Below are 13,208 nucleotides of genomic sequence, written 5' to 3'. Positions count from 1 at the left end.
TAATGCATTTGGGAGGCAATGCATAGTAAACAACATATTATCTGCAGTCATGTCAGAGAAATAGGGATATCATTCATATTTATCAGATATTGTAATTAACTAATGACCTGATATAATACAAGTTCAATGGCAATTTATTCCATAGTTGCACAGCTGCAGTAGGAAACATGGAGCCTCCAATGTTGTTGCAGGATTTCTGGTTAGATAATATGTGACTGAATGAAGCTCAAAGATTTGAGGGGAAGGTTATGCTAAAAGAGGACATTTTCATGAATAATTGTTATGACCAAAGCATAGATGAGTGACAGAAAGCTGATGAGTGAACGTGAAATGTCCAGACTGTTCAGAGATAAGCACTGATGCATTTTATCATTGTGTCTTTAGGTAAGTCTAGAAAAATCTGTTAAATTCTTAAATGCAATTAAACAATGACAAGGAAAAATTCAGGTGAGAAAGGTAAAAGTAGTTAATAAGTGTGAGAAGTAAATAGGAGGTAATACTGGATAATGTGGCACCTTCGGTATTGGCAGCTTTGGCCTACTAAAGTTTTTTTAACTATATATTGGCCATAGTGATTGGAACAGTATTCTTTATCTAGTGTCATTATTTTAAATAATAATTAATAATGTAACCAAGGTTAATAAAAGTAACCTCTTGTTTGGACTGTTATGTTGATTTGGTTCAATGAGCATCTGACTGAGCTATGGGGAGGTGGTATAAAAGGGTACACAGAAGTCAAAGCTAAAATGACCCTGGGAGCGAACAGCAAGGATAAGATTGTTGATGCTTTGAGCTAAAGATGTATTGAGAATAGCCAAGAAAATATATACACTGTAACGATGCTTCAAATTTGTTATCAGTGAACTCGTGAAATATCACAGAAGGAGACAGTGGCATCATCAGTATATTGCATTAGCTGGAAACATCCACAAGGGTTAGCCATATTATTAAACTTAAACAGTGAACAGCAGGAAATCAAATATGTAACATTGGGGTACACAGACATTAACCATTGTTCCAGTGTATTCTTTGTGTTCTGCTAGTCCGAAAGGCTTACAACTACCTAAGTGTGCTGAGAATGAAGCCATAACTGTTTACAACCACCATTAGCCAGACATGGGAACTATTAAAAGCTTTGTAATGCCAAGAAGGATAACTCTAACAAATTTCCGAGTATGAAGCTGTTCTCAAGTATATTTAATCAGATCAAGAACCTCTGCCATAGCTGGACTTAAACCCTTGCTGTTCACTGGAAGTAATGCTTGAGTTTATTACATGATCACAAAGCTGGTAGTAGATGCATTTTATGTAAATGTATAAAAGTGGTAAAGGACTACATTTAGGTAGTAGGCATTTAGGACAATTGAAGAAATTTTCCATGATGAAGTACAATGACTGCTTTCTTCCAATATGGAAACCCTTGTTCCAACTCCCTGTAGTAATTCTGGGCCTTGTAACTGTCAGTCCCAGAATTATTTTGAAAGTATGAAAATATAGGAGAACGTTGAATGTTAAACGTCGCTGTCCTGCTTTTAAAAGTTTTTTTATTCAGGGGCTCACCCCCTTCACCTCTCAGTGTCTGGGCAAACTCCTTTGCCTTTGATATTATATATACAAACTCTGACACTGCCTAACCTTAAAGAAAAATAAATACTCTAATAAAGAGTGATCTGGGAGTTGTTGTACACGTCTGCATTTTTGCTCTTTTAGTCTTCCTCTTTATAGACTTCCAGTTATGAGTCCCTGAAAATCAAATGGTTACCTTTGTCTGGCTTAACAGACAAATTGCCAAAGATGCTTAAAACAGACATAACAGCAGATGTCCAAATATTTAGCCGTCTGGGTAGTAGATTGTCAGATATTTTAAAACCAGGTCTATGTTATTCAATGCATCTGAAGTCATCAACAGTGCAGAAAGTATGCAGTAAAGGGAGGTAAAGTGAAATAGCAAAGAGAGATGATGTTAGTTGGGGATTCAATGTAATTTATTAAATTAAATCATGTAAATGATTAATAAAGTATTAAGCAATAATGACAATATCATAGAGAGATAAGGAGGGATTATGATAATGTCCATAGTAAAACTGGTAATTTCCATGCCTTTTAACATGTTACTCTTTTTAGTCCATGTTTCTCTCAATGTTAAGATTTAGAAGGTCAGATTAAGATTTATATTTGTCATAAGAAGTCATTACATCATTTCTACTGTACATCATTTTTTCCTGCAATGATCCAGGCCACAATTATGGATTGAACACACAAACTATGAAATTCAGCAAACTCATTTAGGTTTATTAGGAAAGTTACTGTTTCATCTAGCAGAAAACTATTAAATGAAGATCAGTCAATCACATATAAAGTTGAGCTGAAGATGACTGCACTAAAATATTTCATAATCTATGAAATGTTGAATCTTAGAAATCCTGAAGATTTGGATTGTTTGTTACACATGTTTTGGCTTATATGGACCACTTTTAAACTGTAGATATCTCCAGCAAATCAATATTAGGTCAATGACACACACACACACACACACACACACACACACACACACACACACACACACACACACACATATATATATATATATATATATATATATATATATATATATATATATTTTTTTTTTTTTTTTTTTTTTTTTTTAAATGTAGGCCAGGGTTTGGAGCGCTATCATCAGACAATAGTAAATGAACATGATAAGGATGTTTTTTTTTAAATATAGACCAGAGTTTGGAGCTCTATCTTCAGACAATAGTAAATGAACATGATATGGATATTTTTTTTAATATAGACCAGGCTTTGGAGCTCTATCATCAGACAATAGTAAATGAACATGATATGGATGATTTTTTTTAATATAGACTAGGCTTTGGGGTGCTATCATTAGACAATAGTAAATGAACATAAGGATGATTTTTTTAATATAGACCAGGCTTTGGAGCTCTATCTTCAGACAATAGTAAATGAACATGATAGGGATGATTTTTTTTAATATAGACTAGGCTTTGGGGTGCTATCAGACAATAGTAAATGAACATAAGGATGATTTTTTTAATATAGACCAGGCTTTGGAGCTCTATCTTCATACAATAGTAAATTAACATGCTATGGATGATTTGTTTTAATATAGACCAGGATTTGGAGCTCTATCTTCAGACAATAGTAAATGAACATGATATGGATGATTTTTTTTTAAATATAGACCAGGCTTTGGAGCTCTATCTTCGGACAATAGTAAATGAACATAAGGATGATTTTTTTTTTAATATAGACCAGGCTTTGGAGCTCTGACATCAGACAATAGTAAATTAACATGATAAGGATGATTTTTTTTAATATAGACCAGGCTTTGGAGTGCTATCATCAGACAATAGTAAATGAACATAAGGATGATTGTTTTTAATATAGACCAGGCTTTGGAGTGCTGTCATCAGACAATAGTAAATGAACATGATATGGATGATTTTTTTAATATAGACCAGGCTTTGGAGCTCTATCATCAGGCAATAGTAAATGAACATGATATGAATGATTTTTTTTTAATATAGACCAGGGTTGGAGCTCTGTCATCAGACAATAGTAAATGAACATGATCTGGATGATAAGTAAGCAATAATGCCAGACAGGGTGTGTGACTGTGTAAATAATGCCTTCCCAGCGGTGTTATTTATACAAAAACACGCAACTTTGAGGGCATTATTGCACCCTACAGAAAAGACTACCTGTTAAATTGTTTTGTATTTATTTTATTTTATTACTATACGTATGTTTTACTATTTTGGATGAAAATAGTTGATCCACATAATGTTTCAGACTTGCTGTAGGATATGTACTGGTTCATGGAGGAGCAATTTTACATCCAAATATAACTTTGGTAAGTATTTAATGTCTAAACTCACATGCCCACATGTGCATATCCACACACACACACACACACACACACACACACACACACACACACACACACACACACACACACACGTACACACACTCAGAAAAATAGAGAAACCTACAAATGTGAATAAAGCACACATATTCAATTCAGAAATGCAGGCACATTTACACATACAGACAGAAACAAACACACATGCATTCGCACACACATACACACACATGCACACAAGCACACCCTTCTAGTCTGTTTTTTATGTATTTTTGTTTTAATTTCACACTTACTAAACAATAGAAACACTGTTTCATGAGTGCAAAAAAGGTGTCATTGGCAATTTAATTGTCCAAACTCCAAGGCAGTTTAATATGCTGCTGTGAACTGGTGGACTAATTTTTCAGTGGTAATTACCTGCACATTAACAGCCGTTCATTCACAAATCAAGGTGGAGATGTACAGGTCACCCATTCCGTAATAAATAGTAATATTTAAACCACCTGATGGTTATTTGTTTAATGTGTGACCTGAATAAATACAATAATTCATTGAGTATATTTATGATAGTTGCCAGAGCCAATCTTTACAGCTAATGTGCCCACAATTCTAACATACAATTTGGGGATTTTGCTGTATGAATGATATGGTACATTTAATAGCAGGTAGATCCTAGTTTGATTAGGACGTTGCTTACTGGTCAGCATGTTTACAAACATGAGTATCCGTATTTGGTCTAAGTGGCTACCACAGATATTTAAGGCTCCTAGCTTGCCAGTGTGATGGTTGGAACTAGAAGAGCCATCTCAACAGAGGTATCTCCTCACCTTAGCATAGTTGCCCAAATGTTTCTTAGTTCCCCTACAGCCCTTTCAGCATGTGTTGTGTCCTTGTCGGTTAGCCAGTGGTAGCAACTGTTCTCTGTGTTGCTGGGATGTGGAGAAGGAAAAGTTCTGATGCCAAAGTCTTGAGATCCAGAGCGGCCAGGGTTCACAATGTACTGAGAGGGTTACAAAACTGTAAATATATGCATATATAATATTCCTTATGTTAGGTGCAAGGTCTAGACTCTGTGATAACTCATTGACCAGCTAGGCATTTTTTATATTCCTTACAGAGATTTAGGTGTTCATATTCAATAGACAAATAGATGATATCACTTAATTACTTAGAAGTAAATTACACTGTTCAAATATTCAGAGAGTGCATCTGGTGTGTGTGTGTGTGTGTGTGTGTGTGTGTGTGTGTGTGTGTGTGTGTGTGTGTGTGTGTGTGTGTGTTTGTGTGTGTATTTGTCTACATATCTATCTATAAAAAGGTATATAAATAGATATACAGAGGGAGAAAGATAGATGTGCCCCTAGCAACTGCTATGAGGCCTCTAGGTTGGTATTATTGGACATTTTGGGAAGAAAACCACCCAGATTCACTCAGAGTTGATGATGTCTCTACCTTTTCATATATGAGGAAGGGCTAAGAAGAGAAGAGTAAACCATTGCTTGATAGACAGGTAAGCCATTGATGGAGAGAGGGAGAGAGAGAGAGAGAGCGAGAGAGATAAGATGGAGTTCTGGAGACCTGACACTGACTTGAAGAGAGATAAAGGGCAGGTTTTGTAAAAGATAAATAAATATATATATATATATATATATATATATATATATATATATATATAACATAAAGAGTCAAGACCTCTGGAAAGCACTAGAGAAGACAAGCCAATGGTGAGTCTTTGATATGTTTTCTAGCCCAGGTTATCATGATAAGTCTGAGTGTGAGTACAACTGTAGTATTGTTTGCTATTGTGTTAGACTTAAAATGTTGAAGTGCGAAGCATGTAAAGGTTGTTTCAGTATACTGAAGTAAAGCTGGATACATTATTTTAAAACTTCAGTCACTGAAAGGGGATTTAAAGGTATAGCATTTTTCTTTTTTCCCCTTTTTTAAATATGTGTAAGAAAAACTTGATGCTGAGTTGTTAATTAACTTAATATTTTATTCTTGTTGTGATAATACTTCCCTAACATACCACATCAGTATTTTAACAGGTATAGATAGAGCTGATAATGTAAGAAAGAAGGAATTGTTATTTTTTGGGTTACTATACCCACATGCAGAAAGAGAACTGATTGTATGCTTACTAAGAAATGGCTACCATTTTGGCAAAATCAGGTTTGTACTACAGAACTTAATGAATTTGTAAATGATTGTCAAACAGAATTAAAAGCATCTGTCACTTTTAAACAGAGTCAGAAACAGAAGCTAGACTCAGAGAGAAGTTAAATATTTTTAAAGCAAGTTTTAAAAAGTGCACAGTGAATAGTGAATAGTGACAAAATAAAATACTTTTGAATATTTCATCACACAGATTTGAAAATGCTGGATGTTTGCTTGTCAAAACTGTGCATACTGAAGGTAATTAGCTGCTGAAAAAAATGAATTCAGAAAATGCTGACTGAGTATGAAACGTGCCCAAGAGCACTAGTGAAAAAAATACTGAAGCAAGTATTGAGTATGTCAATATTTTATTGAATTCTGAAACAGCAAAAATAGCTTATTGTCTACGGGAAAGTGAACTGCAAATCATTGTTATTTCAAGTTGCTAATGAGTTTGGAAATGCTGTGGAAATTTCCCAAATGTAAGAAAGTTTTGTTAGTGAATGCAAGGTGTGGAGTAGTGCTGTCCTTAAAACACCTGAGCAGTAATCAATGAATTGAATGTAGGAAATATTTTATGGCAATAGAAAGGGTACACTGATGAAAACTGTTGGCTTTATGATAAAATAAACTTAATAGTTCTGAAGTGTGCACACTGGTTGTACTGAGGAAAAGTGCTGCACTAGCTCTCTGGGAAATAAATCAGACAGCTTTAAAGTGTATGCACTGGAAAAATGTATCCACACCAAATTTTTTAGTGATATGTGAAGTGCTAATATAGAGTTTTTTTTCTGAAATAATTCCAAAAGTAATGATGAACAGAAATAAACTCAGCAATATTTCTACATTGTGTCATTTCCCCATGACTAAAAATAAAAGCATACATGGAAATGTTGTGGCATGTACATGAACTGTCTCTTGAAAAGAAGGAACCCAAGTAAGAGGGAGGCCATTGTAGTGAACGCAAATAATTGCTGGAGAGGGGAATCTTAACAAGTGGTTAGTGTAGTACATTGTAACAGTGGATCAAAAACAAAACATACAAGGGAGGCATGAGGTCTAAAAGGTGGCAGGACTTAAATCAGCTATGTAATGTTTAAGTGAGAAAGATTGGGTGGATTATAAGCGATGTATAATGTTTGCAATTGGCAGTGTATCAGTATGCATTGTGATGTAAAATGCTTGCCACTAGGATTGTGTCCGTGTGGTTTGTTTTCATTCATATAAATGCATGATTGCCTATGTAGTAAGTGACAGTTTAATATGCAAAAATATGGAACGCATAATCATGGACCTAATAAACAAGGATATAGGGAATCTCCAAACTCTGGATCCCACACAGTTTGTGTTAAATAAAATCAAGAATTCAATACACAGGAGGTTCAGATTCAAAAGTTTACTAGTGTACACCAGGAGGCAAGTACAGAATTTTGTCTAACATGAAACAGGAAGCACACCATTTTATATAGGTTTAACATTCAAGCTGTGCCCACCTTACTGACGTGGTATGCCACAGGGCATCTACATCACTTTAGCTTACAGTCTTCTATTCATTAAAACTGCTGATGCTGTATATTTTAAAAAAGTTTTCCTCTGGTAACAATACGGCCTTGCTATCCACCTGGTCAGACATAATGTCTTTCTGTAAAGTTATTTCTTCAAGGTTTCAAATCAGTTCGGATACAATAGCAGATTCAGTCTTTTAATACACATCTTTGTTCTCTGTTACACTTTCTCACACAGCTGCGTGTTATCTCAGTAATACATATACAAGGCCAAATCATCCCAGCAGGAAAGAGCAGAAGATTTCATTATTTCACACATTTAATTTCCTGACCCAGCAGATAATCACTTGTGAAAAGCATAAACATTAAAACTTGCTAAGCTAGCATCTGCCAGGGTCGAAGGTTAGCTTGCTTCAAGCCACACTGCAGTTTCAAAACTACTTTACATTTAAACATGAATTAATCCTCTCTACTATATGATTAATAGAATAAAATGCATTATATACTACTTTGCTTTTAAACTAGCATTTCTCATATATTCAAATACACATTGTTCTAACATTTTCCCCCCTATTAATACTTTTTATTCTATTTCGAAGTATGCATAGTGTCATTTCATCTCACAACTTCTTCCACTTAGGATTTTCAGCTAGGTGAGTCATTCAATCTATACTTCAGAAAAAATGTAATCTGAGATCAATCTCTCAATCTCAATATCTTGGTACAAAGTTTCAGTAACAGATACATCAATAAAATCTTTGATTAATCTTTTCATGCAGGGAATTCCACAGCAAACACATGCTCCTATTAGAAGTATACCCACACAAATGGCAATCAGAATATTCATTAGGATGGTACCCCACCCCCCAAATAGATTCTGGAAAAAGTCAGTCAGTGGGTTTGGGCCTGGTTCAGTCATGGCTGATACTTACTGAATTACCTCTAGGTGATTATCAATTTCATGCCTGTTATCTGGTATATACGCACAACATTCTTCTTTGATAAGCTCGCACGTACCACCTCTCGCCGCTAGGGTGAAGTCAAGAGCCATTCGATTTTGTAGCACAACAGTTCTCATTGCATTCAGTTCATCAGTCACCAGTTCTAGGGCAGAAAAAGTTGCATTACTCATTACTTCGAGAAGTTTCGACAACTTCCTCAGCTCCCAGATCGATTTGACTGCTCCATAGGCTGGGAATATTCCTGCCCAGGATATAACACTGTCACTCAAGTCCATATGAGTCAATTTGCTTTTGTCTTTCACAGCATTATGATCTTTCCAGCCAGCTTCACTCTTTCCGACTGGATTCACAAGTTTTTCAACCGGACCTTCAGGTTTTCGAGCTGCTTCTCTCACGTTTCGTATCTTACCCAAAGGTAATTCTGCAGTATGTCTTATTGCCAGAACCAAATAACCCAAAAAACAACTGCCGGACCAATTCTCAGGTAACCATTTATATGCCTTTTTCCCACAAATAAAATAAAAGTTTTCTACTTTAGTACTAATACGCATCAGCCCTGCATAAAACATTTTCTGATCTATAACTGACAATTGTTTAAACAAAACTGGATTCTTGCGAATGTCATTCATAGTTGTTTTCAATGAGTTCAAATATGAATCATAATTAGTATTGCAAAAAGTATTGCCATTACTATTCTTAATATAGCATTGGTAAGATATGGTTATATTACAATTGCTCCAGCCCACCTGGAGGGTATCATTTTTATAAAAACATACAACTCCTTTTTGTGTGACAGGTAAAAATAAAGCTATTTTGTCCTGTGATCTCACAGTTCCTGTATCGAAGAGTAAATTCTCCCAAGTCTTATTTATCCCCAAAGGGACAGCGGACATTATCAGTCCTCCATATGCTGTTGGTATAGCTGTACAAACCCAGCAATTTGAAATGTTCATAGTCTCTGCATATACACATTTCATGGCTAGGTATGTGTTAAAATTTGGATGACAGTCTATAGACGTTTCGTCACGCCTTCCCACTTTCACTTGTGTGGTTGTGTGTAGGATAAACCACAACAAGAGGAAAATTGTCACAATTACAGTCAATAAAGGTACACTCAACTAAATGATTATGCAACATCTCTGGGGTTGATCTAAATTTCTATTCGCTTTGTTTTTGGCCATCTCTGTCTGGTTGTGTATCAGTCACAAAGATTTTATCAAGTTAAAAGTTCTTTACCGGTTTGCAATGTGTCAAATGAACCCAGGACGTCCTCTCGGCCACTCTAACTGCAGTAGGCATTGCCAACAGAACCTGGTACGGTCCCTCCCACTTTGGACTCGCCCAATTCTTGCTTTTCATCACTTTCAGCCACACAAACGTCCCAGGGGCCAAGACTGCTTCCACCGGTCTGGTCTGTTCCTTATCTGAAAAAGAGTTAAACCGCAAAACAGATTTATTTGTTAACAGTTTCCTCATATAACTAGCTAATGAAGTGTCAGCCTCTCGCTCTGCAGGCATGAGAGCTTTCCACAGAGGCACATAATATGCTCTCCCAAAAAGCATTTCAAAGGGAGTCAAACCCTTTACATTTGGAACCGTTCTCGTACTCCGCAGTGCCAAAGGCAGACAGTATATCCAATTCTTTTGGGTCTCCTCTACTAGCTTCCTAAGCTTATTTTTGAGGGTACCATTGTACCTTTCCACCAGTCCTGCTGACTGTGGGTGGTAGGCACAATGATTCTTTAAGGAGATACCAAAAAATCTCCCAAGTTGCTGGATTGTCTGATTCACGAAATGAGTGCCGTTGTCACTATAAATCCTTTCTGGAATGCCAAATCTAGGGATTATCTCTTTTATCGGGGCTTTCGCCACTGTTGCTGCATCCGTGTTTTTGGTTGGAAACGCTTCTACCCATTTAGAATACATGTCTACAATAACTAAACAAAATTTTTTCCCTTCACACTTATTCAATTCTATGAGATCCATACAAATAGTATGGAATGGATATGGTGGTATAGGAAAACTTCCTTGCTTGGTCTTAAATGCCCCTTGTGCATGGTGTTTGTTACAGGTATGACAAGCTGCACAAAATTTTTGTGTGTAATTTGTGAATCCGTATGTTTGGAATATTCGGTTTACTAACTGTACCACCCCCCCTTTTGAGACATGGCACTGCCCATGGCTCAACAAAGCTGCATATCTAAATAAATTAGACGGCAATATTGGTTTTCTCTCTTTGGAAATATACAGTCCATTCTCAAGAATTGCACCTCGTTTTACCCATTTTCATTTTTCTGCTTTTGTAGTAAGCGTCTGCATTGTTTTTAACATGTCTAAATCTAAAATCTCAGAGGGTTGTAATTCCTCATTCAAAAGTAAAGTTTCTGAGTCTGAGGCTGCTTGCTTTGTAGCTGCATCAGCTTGTGCTTTGCCTTTTGAAATCTTATCCTGTTGTTTCGTATGAGCTACACATTTACAAATAGCTACTTTGGTAGTTAACTGAATAGATTCTAATAACTCCAAAATAAATTGCACATGATTAATAGGTTTTCCACTAGATGTTATCATTCCTCTATTTTTCCACTGTTGTGCAAATACATGTACTGTAGAAAAAGCATACTGACTATCAGTATATATGTTTACACACTTGTTTTTTGCTAAAGTACATGCCCTCGTCAAAGCTATCAATTCTGCTGCTTGTGCAGATAAGTTATGTGGTAAGGATTGGGCTTCTAAAATTTCAGTGTCTGTAACTACTGCATATCCTACCAGATTCTTTCCTGTAGGACCCCTTCTGCATGAGCCGTCCACGTAATATGTCACCTCGGCATTATCCAAGGGCATATCTGTGAAATCTTGTCTAGTTAAAGCTAACTGTTCAATTTCCTGCAGGCAGCTGTGTGGTGTGCCATCCACAGGAGTCGGAAGTAATGTTGATGGATTTAATGTCATACATCGTTCAGTTGTCATGTGAGGTTGGCTCAGCAGTATAGTCATACATGAAAGATGTCTAGCAGGAGAAAGGTATGCCACTTTTTCTTGCAGTAAAATTATTGCAACTGCATGAGGCACTCTCAATGTGAGGGGGTGGAATAACACCACTGAGGCCGAAGCCTGTACTGCCATTGCAGCTGCAACTACTGCTTGTACACAGTGAGGCAAAGATCGCGCTACTGGATCTAACTGCGATGAATAATAGGCTATGGGGCGTTGCTTATCCCCATGTTGTTGCGTCAGTACTGACGTCATATATCCTTGCTTGCAATCTATGGTCTGAAAGAATCGTTTGTGATAATTCAGAAGTCCTAAAACTAACGAAGAAGCTATCAACTGCTTCAACCTGCAGAAAGCCGTTTCCGCTTCGGGTGTCCATTGTAAGATATCTTGTGCTGCCATTGGTGTCTTATATATCAAGTCAGTCAGTGGAGCAGATTCCAAAGCATAATTTGGTATCCAGCTCCGACAGAAATTTGTTGTACCCAAGAAAGACATAATTTCCTTCTTGGTTGTTGGTTTGGGTGCTTGCAAGATTGCTGTTTTTCTTTCCTCGTCTAATATTCTACCTTCATTGGATATTACATATCCCAAGTATCTAACTTGTTTTCTCCAAAGTTGTAACTTACTTTTGTTTACTTTGTGTCCTTGTGTTGCTAAAAATTTCAATAATGCTACAGTATCCTCCCTGCATTGTAGCTGGGTGGGGGCTGCTAGCAAGATGTCATCTACATAAAGTAGAATTTGACTACCTCCCGGTGGGGTAAACCCTGCCAGATTGCTAGCCATTTCTTGTGCAAATATTGTTGGGCTCTCACAATATCCCTGTGATAATCGAGTATATGTATACCTTTTACCCTGAAATGTAAATGCAAACCAATATTGACTATCAGGATGTATAGGTATTGAGAAGAAAGCATTGCTGATGTCTACCACAGAGAAATACTTCTGTTGTGGTTTTAAATCGTTTAACAAGGTATGTGGGTCTGGCACCGTAGGTGCTCTAGGTATTACTGCATTATTCACAGCTTGTAAATCTTGTACCATCCGCCATTCCCCATTTGCTTTTTTAACAGGAAATAGGGGTGTATTACATGGTGAATCAGGAGATTCTACCAGTACTCCTTCTTTGAGTAATGCTGCTATTATAGGCTTAATTCCTATTTCTGCATCCTTTCTCAAAGGGTATTGTCTTTTCTGTGGTCTAAAAGCTGACTTTGGGGTAATTATAACTGGTCCTGCTGTTCGAATAAGTCCTACATCTGACTTGCCTGTTGACCAAAGAGTTGTTGGAATTTCACATAAGGCCTTTTCTTCTTCTTCTAATAAAAATGCTAATCAGCTGTCCTCGCTAGATTGCAAGTGTACAACTGGATGTGTCTGTGTCAACCAATTCAGTTTTTGTTTTTGTATCCCTTGTTCTGATAGTTCTAAATCACTCTGTTTCTCCCATCTTGTTACTTTTTCTCCTAAGTCTGCCCATTTTACACTTTTGTTCTTTCTCAAGCTGACATGTGGTAATCGATTTGATCTATATAATGCAAGGAATTCTTGAGGTAATGAACAGCTAACTACACTGTTCCCCTCAGTATCCCAGTATAAAGTACGCAATACTAATATAGTTGCACGATTTCTGAACAATTCTTGCTCATACTCTCTATCAGGTCCTGGTGTAGTACAGTAGTATAGAGTACAGTGTAACAA

The sequence above is a fragment of the Protopterus annectens genome, chromosome 8.part0 (assembly GCF_019279795.1).
Source record: "Protopterus annectens isolate FY-2018-M chromosome 8.part0, PAN1.0, whole genome shotgun sequence".
Taxonomy (NCBI): Eukaryota; Metazoa; Chordata; order Ceratodontiformes; family Protopteridae; genus Protopterus; species Protopterus annectens.
The sequence above is the reverse complement of the archived record's forward strand: the minus strand, read 5'-3'. Positions refer to the sequence as shown.